Raw genomic sequence first — 6,392 nt, 5'->3', positions numbered from 1 at the left:
ACCATTCAAAGGTGGATTTAACAAGGATAAAATTTGCTTGATGAGAATATTTTTATGTTTCAGTGTTGCTGCCATTTCAGCTTCCCTCCAGGGAAGTGAAGAGTACAATATAATAGCTGCTGCGATTGCTTGCTGGCTGAACAAAGCAATCACCATTCATGCTGGAGGGAGATGGTACATTGCTATGTTTCTGTAAGGCAGGAATGAGTAAAGTTTATAAGAGTATTCCAGGAAAAACATTCAGTGATTACTTTTAGGAAGTTTTCACCGGGATGGCGCGCAGCCATGGTGCCCTTCCTGGTTCCTGAGCTCTGCCACTGGCTTTAGTGACTCCTCCTCCTTTAAGAAGATACACAACGTCTTGTTCATTCCTCCATCTGAAGAAACAGAGGAATGGGGTAGATGCTGGGAAGAGGAACCTCAGGAACTATCCCCGCATCTTATGCCCATGTCTGGGGGAGGGGGAAGAAAAAAAAAAATAGAAGAAAAAAAAAGTGCAGTTACTTGACTGCTAGCTTGTGCGTTTTAAGGTTAAGCCAGGCAGGATTCCTGATGTCTCAGGCCTTAATCTCTAAGAGCCATACATATTGGTCACCTACATTTATTACCTGACACATTGGTAGGACCAGAGGACAGTTGTGATGTCTGTTCCCTAAAAGTAAGGGCAGGATTTATTCTTGAGGTCAAGGGACCAGCTTGCCTCTTTGCCAGATTAGAAGCACAACCTTTCCAACCAGTTTGTCAGCTCAATTATTTAGCAACCTGCTTTGTTTATGCTATAAAACCTGGCTCCTGTATTGAATGCGGACTGCCAGAGGGCACAGGAACAACAGAGTGAGTTGCTTTAAATCCTGTGCATAAACTACATCAGGCCTTAGAGATGTAAAGAGAAGGTTTCTCTCTAGCTGATAGATTTATTCTTGGTCACATTCCTGTGACCCCAGCAGAGGAAACAGGCTGAGCAAATGGGGCAGAATATAGCTCATGCAATGTGGTTAGAACAGCGAGAGCTCCAGAGCAAAGACCAAAACACATTCTGCACAGCTGGGGGATTAAAGCCAGACCGACAGACAATAGGGGCTTTAACTCCCTGCAGATCTTTCACCTGACATTGTCTTTAAACCCATTTGGGCTCAAAGAAGGTGAATTAGAGAGAGATTTTCCTTGAAACCTGAGCTAAAGAGTCTTGAAGATGTTAATACTCACCTTGGGCTCAGACCTGCAACATGCCTTTCATGGTGAGTCCCTAAGTTCAGTGAGCTGCTCCAGGCCTGGAGGTCATGAGGTTTTCTTTATTCACTTCACTCACAAATACAGACATAGTTATAGGCAAGCTGAAAATGCATGATTTACACTTCAGTCTGGCTCTGACCTGTCCCAGAGTTTGGAAATTGCTCCACTCATAATTTCATTGCCTTTGTCACTTACTGGGGATGTTTGTTGGACTGCTCAAGCAAAAGGGCATGTTGCCTGAGATCAGGAGTTTATAGTGCAATGCAAAGTGCAAGCAAATCACTTCAGAAATGCCTTTTGCACATGCTGCTGCCATGAAGGTGATCAGCAGACTTGATAGGAAGGCTCACCAAAATAAGTGGTTCCTGAGTGGCTCAGTCCTGTGCACTGCCAAATATTCTGGTTTGATCCAGCAAAGCTTTTAAGATCATGATCAGCTTTAAGAATGTGAGTAGTTCCACTGAAATGATCTGGATTAGCCCCATGCTGGTGTGGGGACAGCACACGCAGCCTTGCAGGATCAAGCCCTTGGACAGAGAGGCCATGTGCCGGAGGAAGGGAGCAAGGTGACTGCCGGCACTCCTGTCACAGAGTAGCACCCTGGAATTTAGGGCAAAAGCACATTGCACTTTTTTGTTTAATGCCAATCTGCCTGAAGCCCTCAAACTGTGCAAGCCAAGATCAACAAAGGAGGCTAAAACCTCTAACACCAGTTTCTCTTATTTGCTGACAGCAATGTCAGGCACAAAATCAAATTCTTTCTGGGTGTCAGGTAAGTCAAAGACTGCCGAGTGCCCCATAAGGGGATTCTTGGGGATTTATGTTCCATCAACAAGACGAGTGATAATTAAAGCCTGAATATTTCTGCTAGGCTGGGAAACAAAAAAAGAACCGTCTTAATTCCTTAAATTCCTCATGCCAGGCTGTAAAATATATTCCATTCATGCCTGTGTCTTGCTGCTTGTTCTCTCTGTGTCTCTTTCTTTAGTATTCAGCCACCTGTTTGTAACCAGTGTCCTGCAGGTTCTCAGGGTGGCTTTCTTCTGCGCTCTCTCTGCCCTTGGTCTTGTTGCTTTGACACTGAGGCCTTGTTGTCTGTGAGAGACAGTACATTAGAGCTCCCTGGCTTGCCCAGCTCCCATAACTTCATTCTTGGAAAGTTTCTGAGTTTCCCGGGTGATAAAACATGAGCAACATTTGCTCTGACCTGAATCATTTCTGAAGGCATTCAGCCCTGTTTTGTTATGAAGGTTACTCAGGGTGGGTGGTGGGGCATGAGAATTCCCAGTAATGGCAGTTCCTGAAAAGTGGCAGAAAGTTGCTGCCTGCACCTTTTACGCTGCAGAATTGTTTTGAGTAGTTTTTTAGTGTATGCTGAAAAATACATCTGACAAGCTGGAGGGTAAGAGACACCAGCAGAACAAATCAGCACATGACGAGATTGACTGTCACTGCCTTCCCCCGGCTCTCACTAAAAAGGCGGGGGGGGGGAGGAGAGGAAAAAAATCCAAGCCCCAGCTCTGTATATATAGCAGCTATCCAACTGTCAGAAATCACTACTATTATACTATTATAGCTGGAGTTAGAATAATATAATAGTGAAGTGTTTGCTAGGCTTGTAAAAACCTCCAGTCATTGACTGGAGACCAAACTAATGAATCAAGCAGGACAGTGTTTAAAACTGTTAAAAACCCTATAAAATGACAAAAAAACCCACCCAGTAAATAGCTGTGGAATGTTGTGGATTGACTGCTTGGGATTTTTTTTTCTTTGCTCTGCATTATTTATCCCAAATTAATACCGTATGCATGATGGGTGGCTCAGGGTTTTACAGAGACTTACGGAGAAAGTTCACTAGCAGTTCTCAAGCAATTACTTTGAAGTCCAATTCTGTTCTCATTTATTCCAGAGTAAATGGGAAATAATTGTGTGCATCACATGTCTGTTTCCTTTGATATAGTATATGCTAGGGGATAATAAGACCTTGAATATCTGGCCTTTGCAAAGAGAGATCCAGGCCACTGCAAATACTCACATTTTATCTAGTTTTTACTACATTTCTTGTGCAGAAGGATCTTCTGCTAGTATTGATGTGTCAGTGATGACATGCTGCATTTCTGCTCCCAGCACCAGCTCACAAGACCAGCATCACTTCTGGTAGAAATTCAAAAGCTTCAGTTTTGAACTTTGGAAATATTCAGTCACAGGTCCAAATGTAAAATAAATAAGTAAATAAATAAATTTCCTTAATGGCTTAAATAAAATACCAGAACTGAACCAAAACCCTAGTTCTGAAAAACTTCAGACTTGGAAGTGGGCTGTTTTCCTTGGTGAGGCTCTGAGAACTTGCATTTTCACATTGTTATATTTGTAAACATTATTTATCTATTATCAACAGTAAATAAGTAGTAACACTGGTTGGTCTGGCAGGCCAGCACCCAGCCAGCAAAACAAGACACCACGGCTGGATATCTGTGAAAGGTGCAGTAAAAACTGTCCCCTCAATCCCTGTGGAAGGGGGGGGCAGGGGAAGACATGGAAATTTGGAGACTAAAAGCCAAAATATTTCCTTTCTAGGTGAGTCACTCTTCCACTCTCTTTAGAAGCCTGGGTTTCATGATGGGACGTTATGTCACACATTTCGCCACAGTTTAGCTGCCTGGGGAGAAGGGGTAGGCCATCATGAGAGATGTGACCTGACCAAACCTGGTAGCTGAATAGCAATCTTCAGCATGGTGTCATTTCCCAGTCCCATGGCAGTGCTTGGATGGCACTGGCTTTCTTCATGAAAACAATCATCATCTTCTGTTCAAAACAAAGCATCTACTTTTTAGCTTGAAACGTCCTCTTAGAACACATGAAAACTTTGGAACAGGATCATTTAGCAGCCAGATCCCCATCATACACATTGACTTTGCCTTTCATGAACCTTACCAGCACATTGGCAGCTCCTGCCAGCATGGCCGAAGGTCATTCTGCAGCATCTCTGCTGTCAGGAAACAGGAGGGTTCATGGCTAATATTATGCCAAATTAACAGACAGGAGTTTAATGCAACATCAGTTATGTATGAATACTTGCAGAAGGAATCACAGTCCTGCTTTAAGCAAAGCTCTTAGGCATGCACTTCAGGTTAATGTAAGTGCTTTCCTGTTGCGTCTTGGAAACGATGAATACAAACTTGCCTTCATTTTCCCCCAGATTTGCTTTAAACATAAAAAACTTGGCAGTGACAGGTAACATGGAACCTTTTCCTGCATAAATTTTGTCATAATGACAATAAGGCAGACTGAAGAAAGCTACCAAAGAGATCTTAGTAGGAGTTTTAGAGTATGATATCAAATGAACTTGTGAAGAACTTACTTGATGTGACATTGTGAAGCTTCACATTTCATTATTAAACCTCTGCAAGAGGTGAAGGAGCTTGCAGAGATCTATCAGTATCACTGTTCTAAACAAAATACAACATCCAAGTAGACAGTTCTATGGGAGAAAGATTTATGTGAGATCTAGTGACTAAAGAAAACTGATTTTGATCTTTGGAAGAAACAAGTTGCTTGCCACCGAGATACCATCATTTCAGAAGTCATTTTGCCTCCAAAGAATCAGAATTTTACTGTACCAGCGGTGGAAGGAGGTAGAATATTAGAGGGGAACCTTTGTGCCCTCTCAGCAAACATTTGATTTTCTTTTAGAAGGAAAAATACAATTTTCCACCTGGTTATGATTTGTGAAGCTGCCAAACCCAGTTTGCTGAGTGGATCTCTGTACAAAGAAAGTGGGGTCACAGTCCTTTCCAGTCAGACAGACACCTCAGCCACCTACATTCAGGAAAGCACGTAAGCCTCCCCATCACGCCAAGCCTGTGTGTGAGTCTTATTACAGTGGACTTCAGCTCATACTGCAAATTAAGCATGTGCACAGAAGGTAGGAACGTGCTCAACAGCCAGTGCCAGCTTCAAGCACTATCCCAAATTAGGGTTGAAAAGTAGAAGCTGATCATTCTTTCCATGTTCAGGGTGACAGGGTGTTGGAGGAGGTTGATAAGAAAGATCATGCTTCTGTTCTGTGCTGCATCAGAATTAGAAGTGGGGCGTAGCTACACAAGGATCCTGAGTGCTGGACAAGAGTGAACTACTTTGCATGTGGGATAACTGAGTGAAAAGTTGTGCTATAAGTATGTCCCTTTTTCTTTAGAAATACGGAGGATCTCAACTATCACAAATTGCATCATTTGAGTTTCCCTCAATCTTTTCTGTTTATCAGGCCATTGAATCAGTAGCTTTTTTCAGGTGAAATCTGCCAAGAGGAGCTCTTTCTGCAGTGAGTTCTTTACATGAAAACCCAGTGACCAAGGTGAAAGGAGTTTTCGAGGGGCTTCGATCCAGCTGGAAGCTGGTCACCCAAGACCTGCAGGCAGTCATCTGCCCTTTATTCAGAATCTTTTTGCTTTAGGATTAAAAGGAAGAGGGTGGCTGAAAGTTTTTTAACTAATGCAGCTTTCCTTCGTAGCTAGCCAGAGTTTCTGGACAATTTGTGTCTTCTGTTTGGTCAGGTAACTCAACTGCTATCAGTATTTATAATAACCCATGCTTTATCCGTTAAGCAATAGAAAGATTTTAGCTGCATGTAAAATACTGATGAAAGTGCTCCCTGATATGTTTGCCTAACTAGGATATGCTTCTGAAAAAGAGATGTCACAACATTTATAAGAGATCGTAGTCAATTTTTCTTACCATGAGAAGTGTCTGAATCAGACTCTGACTGTATTTTATGCAGGCAGAATAATTCAGATTAAGAAGCTAAGGACAGCTTTTATGTTGCAATAAAAGGAAGTTTACATTGCCTCAAAATGTTTAGCCATCTTCCCTGTGATCAGAGTGCTTTTGCTTCGATCATTGTTAACTGGCTTTATTTAATTCCTTGGAGTCACACAATGTATTTCTTTGTCCTGTCACATGTGTGAAGATCCACACTTCATTTTCAGCATCACAGTTGCCTTTGCAACTGCTTCTTACTTGACATCATAAGAGTTTCTCTACAATAATAGAAATGATGGCTTGATGAACTTTGAAGAATGGCATGTGCTCAGAAATGCCCAGTGTTAGCATCAGCCTGCCCACTTACCTGAACTGAAGCCAGTGGCCAGGGTCAGATCCTG

This window comes from Falco cherrug, chromosome 1 (genome assembly GCF_023634085.1).
Source record: "Falco cherrug isolate bFalChe1 chromosome 1, bFalChe1.pri, whole genome shotgun sequence".
NCBI classification, from domain to species: domain Eukaryota; kingdom Metazoa; phylum Chordata; class Aves; order Falconiformes; family Falconidae; genus Falco; species Falco cherrug.
Note: the sequence above shows the minus strand (reverse complement) of the source record.